This window comes from Venturia canescens, chromosome 8 (genome assembly GCF_019457755.1).
Source record: "Venturia canescens isolate UGA chromosome 8, ASM1945775v1, whole genome shotgun sequence".
NCBI lineage: Eukaryota > Metazoa > Arthropoda > Insecta > Hymenoptera > Ichneumonidae > Venturia > Venturia canescens.
In genome coordinates, this window is record NC_057428.1 from 4,885,972 (window position 1) to 4,897,412 (window position 11,441).

General features: G+C 33.8%; 1 protein-coding gene across 6 annotated transcripts in view; it reads right to left on the reverse strand.

Annotated features, from left to right (window-relative positions):
• The window catches only part of rdgB (retinal degeneration B), a 1,063,172-nt gene extending 1,052,411 nt beyond the window's left edge, over positions 1-10,761 (reverse strand). For 2 of the 6 annotated variants that reach the window (XM_043425621.1, XM_043425616.1), the window contains exon 1: positions 9,895-10,755. The gene's annotated coding sequence lies outside the window, so the exon portion shown is untranslated. Of the gene's footprint in view, positions 1-9,894 lie in introns of all 6 variants that reach the window. The other 4 variants (XM_043425624.1, XM_043425622.1, XM_043425620.1 and 1 more) reach the window with 4 other exon arrangements.
• Between the last annotated feature and the right edge of the window lie 680 nt (positions 10,762-11,441).

Here is an 11,441-nt window from a genome sequence, read left to right on the forward strand (position 1 = left end):
ATAATTCTGACTGATTTATATTTGGCAATGAGATAATAACATAGGCATACGAATATGACATGTACTCATATTCGTTCCGGTTGATAAGACCAAGTTTTGGGATGACGCATAGAAAAATTGCGTAGTCAAGTAAAAAAAAGAGAGCGTACAATATGCTTATATCTTTTATTGATAATATGTCAGCAGCAATAAATAGAAGCGAATATATAATCGTATGCTCTATTAGCCATTGTAAGTACTGCAGTAATGATAGTCATCGAAAAAGTGTTTAAAACATAGCGACTTTTTACACCAGGAACAGCGAACAATAGCAACATTTTCACATCCTGGAACTTCACAATGTGAGTTGCAAGAATCTCCAAATGCAAAGTCTACAGGATTTTCAAAATTGGCTGGTTTTTCTTCAATATAAACACTTTTGTACCAAGAATATTTGAAAAGATCGATATAACGTGGTGACGACAGTTGGTTATGAACGAGTGACTGCAGCTTTATGATATTATTTCTCAAATGCAAATCAATATTATAATTCATCAATAGACAAGTATCAGAAAAATGTCTAACAACATTTTTCCATACTCGGAATCCAAAAACATCGAGGGGTTGGATTTTTCCGGTAGTTCCTTTAGGTATAATCATTACTTTGACATCTCTATTTGAAGGTTTCACATCAAGTACAGCTTGGGGACAGTGTCCAGTCCAAGAATCAATCAGTAATAAAGATTTTGAACCAATTTTCGGGAAAAACACATGCTGCAACCAAATTTTGAAATGATCTGAAATTAGAAAAACGTATTTTTTTTTCATTCGAAAAAATATCTACACACAAACAGTGGGTGTAATCTATACCTGAAGTAAGCTTCCCAGACTTGGATACTTCTATGTATACTAGGGTGGCCCTTAATATGGGTAAAAAAAAAATTGATCGCGCCGCCCCCCAAAATGGTTCCAAATGATAAAAAAAAAATCTACGCAAAGCCGTAGCTATGTCCGTAAGTGCCTGTAAGCATGAACTTGGTTTTAAATATCAATTTTTCTTCATGATTTAGTAATTTTTTAAAATGTTGTATTTCAGTGAAAAATGGTCGTATCGAGGTCTAAAAAAACGGATTTTGAAGCTTCAAGTTTCTAATTTCAAGATCTTATGACGAAAAAAATGCAGAGCTACATGTTGTGTGCAATTTTGAGAAAAAGTGCGAGAAAAAAACAGCAAATTTTTATGCTTTTTTATCAATTCCATAAGCGTAGATTTATTTTTTTTAACTAAGCCATAGTATGGACCGGATAGCTGGTTTATTAGGCTTCAATTTGCTTTTTTTAAAACTTGGGTAGGACCATTTTTTGCTGAGATGTTGAACTTTGAATGAAAAACTCTTTTGTCTTTGATCGACGATATCTCAGCAACCAATGGTCGCACAGGAAATTCAAGGGCAGTTCTGAAAATTGGAATAATGTCCTACAAGGTTCCGTTGCAATCTTGAAGATCCATTTTTTATTCCATCCTTGTCGTGAATTTAAAAAAATAGGAAAAAAAAGGTAATTTATGGTTTTTCAGAAGCTCTCAATGTTGGAAGCCTTAAGAAAAACAATCAATTTTCATCAAAAACTTTCGGAATTTTTTTTTGTATATTTCAACCTTATTTATGGGAAAAATGTAGAAAAAACTTGGAAATTTTTCATTTTTCATTTTTGTTATGATCATGACTCGTTTAACGTAAAAAACGTGACCCTCAAATTTGATTGATGTTTGATCGGTTGCCACGAAGAAACGATTGGTTAGATCGAAATGTAACTTCGGCAGAGTTTTTGGGGGTATATTCAGCTGTAAATGGCATACTCAACATCAGTCATTTCATGATTATTTGAAATTTGGCTATTGACTTTCTGAAAAACCATAAAATACATTTTTTCCTATTTTTTTAAATTCACGACAAGAATGAAAGGAAAATTTCACCTTCAAGATCGCAACGGAATCTTGTAGGACATTTATTCCAGTTTTCAGAACTGCCCTTGAATTTCCTGTGCGACCATTGGTTGCTGAGATATTGTCGATCAAAGACAAAAGATTTCTTCTTAATTCAAAGTTCAACATCTCAGCAAAAAATGGTCCTACCGAAGTTTTTAAAAAAGCAAATTGAAGCTTAATAAACTAGCTATCCGGTCCATAGCATGGCTTAGTTGAAAAAAATAAATCTACGCTTGTGGGATTGATAAAAAAGATTAAATTTTTGCTGTTTTTTTCTCGCACTTTTTCTCAAAATTGCGCACAACATGTAGCTCTGCATTTTTTTCGTCATAAGATCTTGAAAATAGAAACCTGAAGCTTCAAAATGCATTTTTTTATACCTCTATAGGACCATTTTTCACTGAAATACAACATTTTAAAAAATTACTAAATCATGAAGAAAAATTGATATTTAAAACCAAGTTCATGCTTACAGGCACTTACGGACATAGCTACGGCTTTGCGTAGATTTTTTTTTATCATTTGGAACCGTTTTGGGGGGCGGCGCGATCAATTTTTTTTTTTTCACCCATATTAAGGGCCACCCTAATGTACACATTATCTGGTCTGAAAAGCGTTTTCTCCACTATTGGACCAATCTTGCCGGTTGGTTCTTTTAAAACCAATAATAGAGGAGATAGCAGTTTGCCGTCAGCTGATATAGTCGGCTGAATCGTATAACTGTGGGTCGTAGATGAGACTGATTGTACAACACATTGTACCTGCTTTTCTTCTTCAAATGATAAAGTTCTTCCGGAACGCATTTCTAGCTGGAAGCCACTCTGATCTGCGTTGAATGTATTTGACAATTTGTATGTTGCAATATTTTGCTTTACGTCAAAGACAAATTTTTGAATTTGTTGTCCCAAGATTTCTCCATCTTCAATTGTTTTGGATGTAATGAACTTATTAATTTTTCTCGATACGATACGCTGAGCCGCTTTAAATGATTTTATCCACTTAGGAGATGCTTTGAAACGAAAATCAGAATGCCCTATTTCTTTTTGAGCATGTAAGACCCATTTTTTCAAATCGGAATCGTGCACTATTAAACCAGCATCCACAGCAGCTTTGAAATTTTCCAAAGTGTAACTACAAATTCGTCCTAATTTTTCTTTGTACGTCCCACCCTTGTTCAAATTGTGTGCCCACCGCTGCAACTGTCATATAGATTGCACTCTCTTGAACTTTTGTTTCACACTGCCCAGACTTAAATTTCCTTTCTTCCCGCTGCGCCAATACTGAACGGCCCTTAATTTGTACTCGTAAGATAAATCTTCGTCATCACGAGTGCATGTATCAGGCGGAAGTTCTGGTTCATGCAAGGCGTTTGCCCACTCCATATCTTCAACAATTTCCATTTCCCAATCCTTGAACGGTTCTTCAAAATCCAAAGAATTTTCTTCTACCATTTCAAAACCACTGTATTCGTTCATTGCAGTCAACTAAATATTTTTAAAGTTTTCTTTCAACTGTACTTCATCGTTATTCACTGGCGAATCCGGTAAACGCATAACTTCAAAAGTTGCGAGAAGCATTCTAATAACGTTCAAAGGATTTATCTTCATTTTGATTAATACTTGCAACTTCGTTTTAAATAGTCTCGAATTGTAAGGCACTTCTTTCGTGTAGAATAAAAATAACCGACTGTGGTGAATATATTCCGCGATCGCAGTTTTATCACTGCTTCTGCGTCGAATTTCAAATCTAATTTTGGGAGCGAGTCACAGACTGAACAGAGATGACTTCCAAATAACACCGTCAAGTAAAGGGACGGGGGGGGGAGGGGGGAGTTGATGATAACTTGAATTGATGATAACTATGGAAATGTGTCAATATTTACCGAATTTTTGTGAAAAACATAAGGAATAGATATTTTTGGAATTTGTCTTGGGGGTTATTCAATATTAACTAATAAAAAAAATTGTTATCTGTAGAAGTTATCCCATCAGTAATTTTTGGCGGGAAAAAGTGAATTCTTTCAAACTATGGATGTGATTCATATGAATACCATGGAAAGTTACAAAAAACGAAATGATGAAGTGGTAGAATTTTCAACCGAAAAATTTGATGTTCTTGCATTTTTCTTACTTAATTAGGTAAAATCCATTGTTTAAATAAATTTTGAATAGAATCTTCTAAGTATAACTAGAAGAGTCAGATTGCCTTCAAATGAAAAATAAACCATAAGGATTGGACGCATACTTTAGGTTCTATAACTTTCACTAATTATGAAAATGTAATTTCGAGAAAAATCTATCCACCACTTAAGATGTAAATATTGAAAATGTGAAGGAAAAACGTATCACGACCAGACGAAATAAGGAAAACAAAAAATTACTGCCGTTTTATTGAGATTTTATGTAAACATATATAGGGGTAGTTCACCCCCTTAACTTGATTTGCGAGAAAAACGCAAAAACACGTATCTACTATTTTTTTGCCCTCTTCTAAATGCAATTAAGTTCATCGAGATAGGTGCAATACTTTTTTTGTTATAACGATTTTGTGAATTTCAACCCCTATAACTTTTTTCCTATGCAACCCTCCGATATGAAACCAGTTGCATTTTTCATCGTTTATCATCAAGATAATTATCCATTTGGGTGCATTGTATTATCTCAGGTGAAAATAGGTGAAACCTGAAAAGTACCCCTCGGAGGTCTCAACTTTAAAGGGTCATTTCAACCCCTAGAAACGTTTTTCCGCCGATAAAAAAAAAATACGTGTCTTTCAGATTTTGATGTAGAATAACATATTTAAATTTCATCAAAATCGAAGGACGTCAGCAAAAAACCTTTCCTTGTAAGTATGTTTCTACATAGTTTTCTATGTCCAGGTGTATTATTCCATGATTTTTAATGTCTAGATATGTCCCTCCATAGTTTTCGTTTTTTTTCATGATTTTCGTGGGCGAGGTCGACGGCTCCATAGTTATCGATGTCTGGGTATGTTTCTCCATGGTTTTCGTTGTCCAAGTTGATGGTTCCACAGTTTTCGATGGCTAGGTCTGAGTTTACATAGTTATTGTTCTCTAGGTATATTTCTCCATCACTTCCGTGATCTAGGACGATGACTCCATACTTTTCGATTTCTAGCTATGTGTCTACATAGTTTTCAATGTCTAGGTATATTCCTCCATGGTTTCGGATGTCCAGGTATATTTCTTCATAGTTTTCTTCTAGGTATGTTCCTTCATGGTTTTCGTGGTCCAGGTGTATTCCGTCATGGCTTTTGATGCTAGGTCAACAATTCCATAGTTTTCGATGTTTGGTTATGGTTCTCCATGGTTTTCATGGTCTAGGTCGACGGCTCCATTGTTTTCGATGTGTACGTCGACAGCTCCATGGTTTTCGATGACTAGGTATATTTCTCCATGGCTTTCGTCGTCCTGGTATGTTTTTTCATGCTTTTCGAGGTCTAGATCAACGGCTTTGTAGTTTTCAATGTCCAGGTATGTTTTCCCATTGTTTTCGTGGACTAGGTTTACGACTTCATAGGTTTCACTATCCCGGTCGATAGCTCCATAGTTTCCGATGTTGAGGTGAATTTGTCCATGGTTCCCGATATGAAAGTCAAGGGCTCCATAGTTTCCGATAGTGCGGTGAGTTTTTCTAAGGTTTTCGTAATCAAGGTCGATGGCTCTATTGTTTTCGACGTCTAATTGGATGCCTTCGTATTTTTCAATATATATTCGACAATTTTATATTTCCCCATATTTAGGTAAACGGTGCAATGGTTTACGATGTATTTCCTCATAGTTATCGATATCTAGATCTGCGATTTAATAGTTTACATTGACGAGGCAGGTTCACACGTTACAGAAGACCATGAAAAAATATCACTGGACACCGATAATCATAAAGCTGTGGTCTTAGACATTGAATACCATGGAAACATCTCATTGGACATTGCAAACCATTGACAGTATCCATGTCAACATAGAATCCATGAATGAGAAGAAGATAGTTTCAAAAATCATTTTTCCAAGTAAACAAATGGAGCTTTTCAAAAAAAGCAATAGAAAATTAAAATATCATCCCATTGCATAGGAATTTCCCACTCTTTCCTTGGAAAATTGAATTTACTGAATGGATAATCAAAATCGTCGCCATTACTGCTTGTAAAAGGATTCAACTCACGTGAACATAACCGCACAGTTTTCGTCCGTCTACACAGAAAAATTGTCTGTACAATAGTGTTGATTGCTTTTGTCACATAGAAAAAAGCACTCAACTTGAAACAAATCGTTTTAAAAAGTATCGTTGAAAACGAGGAATGTATTTTTTTTCCTAAATAAATATTGTCTCGCCTCTTAAAAATAAGTGAATGCAGAAAAAAAATAATTGAAAAAGTAAAAAAGGAACGCCAAGTATTAATAGGTCGCGACCGTAGTTTCCAATGATTTTCTATATTTGCATTGTCAATAAAAAACTTGAAAATATAAAAAAAAATGAGATCGTTTTCTGAAGTTGCCAAATACAGTGAATGAAAAATGGTTCCTATATAGTTGTCACGTCTCTCAAAAAGCAGTGAAATCAGTAAATATTAAAACTTCAAAAAGTAAAAAAGGCACGCCAAGTATTAAAAGGTCGCGACCGTAGTTTTAAATGATTTTCTATTTTTGCATTGTCAATAAAAAAATATGAAAAAATTATTAACTATAAAAAAATATGAGATCTATTGTAACATATATACAGTGAATGAATTACGTTTCCTGTAGGAATTCAGAATTTTGGAAATAAAAAAAAAATGAGATCATTTTCTAACGTAGCCAAGTACAGTGAATGAATTAAGGTTCCTGTGGAATTCATTCGTGTACACTTTTAGCCCTAATCACTCACTTTTTCAGGAAAATTTTCCAGCAAGCGTTACAGAGCAACAAAGGTTTCTAGAATGATTCTGCAATTATTAAGAAATTATCATCTGCTTTTATGCTAGCTCAGGTTATAAACTTAAAACATTTTACACAATATGATACAGGAACCTTTTATAAAGAAAAGCGCAAATACGTGTACAAGTGTATGCGTTGTATCTATGCGATGTACTGCACAAATTCATTGTCAATATTACACACAAACTTGGCGTGCATTGTTTTCAATCGAAAGCTCGGCGAAGGAATGCCTCATCCGACCATATATTTGGAGAAAACTTGAATATCCATTAATGTAATTGTTTTTTAATTTGCCATCCCTTTTCCATCCAACTATTTTATTGAGTAGTTCGACGTGAGATCTCGCGTTGTGTACATAAAGAAAAATATCCATTCTCGACTAGTTCGACTGATAAATTCATTACTCCAAATGCTTCCTATTCAACGCGTTTACTTTTCTCAAATCAATTTTTACACAGCTTACAACTTTGTTCATCCATTTCAGTACTTGTGTAATTCACCCAATCATCTGCCCATTTGGTAAAAAAATGAGTGTACGGACAAACAAGTGAAAGTCACGCGTGGATAAATTAGAATGCGTATGCGCATGAAAGAATGGCCGTATCTATCCGTACAAGATTAAGGCAAATACAAGGATTAATTCGTTTCATTTCTTAATCGGTTCGTTTGATTGTTCAATTTCATCCATAAATTTCACCCATCTATATTGTATACCAAATCATTATATAACAGAGCCTCTCTTATTTTATTGGGGGATCGGTTTTTTCACAATCGTTCATACAATACTAATTAATTATTGTTTTTATAGTAAATTTGAACAATTGTCTCTTCCCGAGCTTCCGATTGAAAACCATGCACGCCAAGTTTGTGTGTAATATTGACAATGAATTTGTGCAATACATCGCATAGATACAACGCATGCATTTGTACACGAATTTGCGCTTTTTTTTATAAAAGGTTCTTGTATCATATTGTGTAAAATGTTTGAAGTTTATAACCTGAGCTAGCATAAAAGCAGATGATAATTTTTTAATAATTGCAGAATCATTCTAGAAACCTTTGTTGCTCTGTGACGCTTGCTGGAAAATTTTCCTGTAGAAATGAGTGATTAGGGCTAAAAGTGTACACGAATGAATTCCACAGGAACCTTAATTCATTCACTTTACTTGGCTACGTTAGAAAATGATCTCATTTTTTTTTATTTCCAAAATTCTGAATTCTACAGGAAACGTAATTCATTCACTGTATATGTTACAATAGATCTCATATTTTTTCATAGTTAATAATTTTTTCATATTTTTTTATTGACAATGCAAAAATAGAAAATCATTTTTAAAATTTAGGTATATACTTGTACCTCGATCGAGATATCGGTGAACTACCAAATTCGCGATCTTTATAACCTTATCATCTATTAGCATAAACAACGTCACAACATACATCATACGTCACGAAAATATATAGGTATATACTTGTATTATGGCATCAGAAAAACAATATATAGGTATATAAAATGTATTATGGTACCAGATTTGTCACTAAATAAAAAACAAATAAACATCAAAAATGTGTGCGAAAATCCGACCCGTTTTTTGATGCTATTAAAAAATAAATAATTAATATCTCTTCAATGCATTGAGCTACAGAGTTCGAAGAGGTCGCAAACGAAAGACAACAACAAATAAAAAATATGTCAACTTATAGTATTCTCTGAAGTACTGTAATTATTCAATTTTTAAAGAAACAAATTTTGAAAATTTTCGAATACAATTGGAAACGCTATCGCTCCTGTAAACACTCTCTGGCAGCAACTCGTCATAATATAAATGTACTTGTCTCAGAGTCGCTGCCGCGACTCTAGATAAAATGTTCAAGAATCTTTGAAACCCTGTACCTGTATTATTATGAATAAACCCCGTATTTATCCCACTCCTTATACTGGATTCACCTCATTATCTCGCTGCTTAGATTCCTAGGAGTTTCACTTCCACTGTGAGTAAACTGTAACCGTGCTTTTTTTAAGTTTAAGGCCTTTCGTACGGTTACTGCGTAATTGCAAAGACGCTAATTTTGTCGGTTTTTCCCTTTTCAATTAGGCAGCGTTTTGAGATAAAATTTTTTGTCCTCGATTCTGCGAGCGAATCTTCAAAAGTAGAATCCTCAGCTCCAATTTTGTTTTCACAAACATTCATTACGATATTTTCTGCAGAGTTCAGACAAAAATCTAAAAAATATCGAATATCTTCCAGTAGGGTCAAAAAAATAAACAAATTTTTAACAAAATAAAAAATGATTGAGGTCACGGATTGGTCGGTTTGGTATGGAATTACTCGTATGCATTTTAAATTCAATTTTTAATCCGAAAATATGTGTTGATATTATAAAATTTCAACCTGTACTTGAGTACAATTTGAAGGTATGCAAATATCTGTACAATTTGAGGGCTAATAACGTAAAGCAATCTGATTTTCTAACGACAAATCATTTTCATTTTGTTATTAGAACAAGTAGAACAAGCTTGCAAAAGTGAATAAGTGGTGCAGAGAATTTTTTTTTTTGAAAAATCTACAAAACAATGTGAATTTTTCGACTTCAATAAAGCATCATTGAATCACATAAAAAGATTCTAAATCAATTGCAATAACTGAATATTCAATTTCTTGAATTCCAATTCTTATCCTACAATAAACCTCTGGACTAGTATTCTTTAATATTAAAAATTTCTTTCTTACTATTTTCACCAGTAAAATATCTGACAACATGGAAAAAAAACCAACGTATGGCTAACGAGGCAAAAGTGGATGTAGGGAAAATCGATGGAGCCGCTGCCCCGCGCTCAATCTGCTCATCTTTGATTTTTTCTTATACACAGTTATTTCATTTTCCATCGAAAAGGATGAATCATATATTGATTGCAATTTTCACTGCACGAGCCATTATTAACAAATGCATTGATGAATATTTATGTGGAATTATTTGATAATTAAAATCTTACTTTTTCTCTTATCCGACTGTAAAGTCGCCTTGTTGCTTCGAGAAGTCATAGAACAAGACACCGAATCAATTCCACTATCGATTATGCTTCACATAGAATTTGCTCAAATTTTTCCACTAGGCTATACCAACTTCATTTTATTTAACAATGAGTTCATTGCGATCCACCTCAAAACAAAATAAAACTCATCAATAAAACCATGGTCCATGGTTTCAATTATTGATTGTTGTGCATATCATCAGCCTTCATAAAAGAAATAAATGGAAAAAAAAATTACAAAGAAATCATTTTCCTGTCAAATTTACAACCACCAATTATTATTATCATTATTATTATTATCATTATTATTATTATTATTATCGTTGTTGTTGTTGTTGTTGTTGTATGCTATTATCAGTACTAATAACACTAGTACCACCATCAACAAACACGTGGCAAATGTTCATTTTCGATCACCGCCGTATCGTATACCACAAGTTTTTCATAACGAAAAAATTAACTAAAATGCGTAGTTCTCCGTAAAGTCGTGGAGAAGATTGATAACTCACACTACGTTATATTTATACGCTGTCAGCCTGCCTCGTTTGCTCGTCTAGCACTCGCGTAAGTATTTTTCACGAACTGACGACCATCCGGTGTCTTCGTATTACTCGGGAGTCCATTTATATATATATATATCTTTTATCTTTTCTCGTCCTCTCACTCCATGTTATTTCCCCCACGCGTCTGCGCTCTTTTATTTATCTATCTTCGGTTTACAATCCAAACGAATCATGTGTTTGTATTTCTCTCTCTCTTACTCTCGTTTCTTTTGTTCCAGTAAAATATTTAAAGTCGCGTTTTCGCGTGTTTCGCCCTAGAGCAACGTGCTAGTCTCAATCTCACCCTTCGCCTATATTACTGCTCCACTATCTGCGCAAAACCTACGCGCTTGCGCGTTTCCAATACCTTCCTCCCTGTATTTTTCTTTTCCTATCGGAAATTTCTCTACTGCATTCAACATTTTTGCCGAGTGCATGCTCGTACGATAATCTTGGATAACCGCACGTCTATCTCTCCTTCCGATTCCTTTCTTTCACGCTAAGAGAAGCTCAACATTTAGCCTCATTAATGCTTCATATTACTCATATTCGTCGAGTCCAATCAAACCCACATTTCGTCCCTTTCATCTTCACAATACTATACTAACTGTTTTTCGTTTTTTTCTCAATACTATCTACGAATTCTTTCGGATTATTTTCAAAAAGAACCTAACTCCTCTAAAAATATGCATTTTATTTCATCTTTCTTACCGTTTTGGATATAGATACTAATAAATTTCCAAATAATATGACAATAAAATGGATTTTTTTTTTTATTTCTTAATTAATTTGGTACTATTTATAGCGGGCTCAATAACCGTATTTGAATGTCAATCAAGAGAGATTATTCAATGAACAACAAAAGTATGGTAATAATATTAACAATGAAAATTATAAACCCTACTTTATAAAGGTTTGAAAAAATTAGTTTTGAAGTATTTGCGGAAGAAACAACGAATGCCAGAC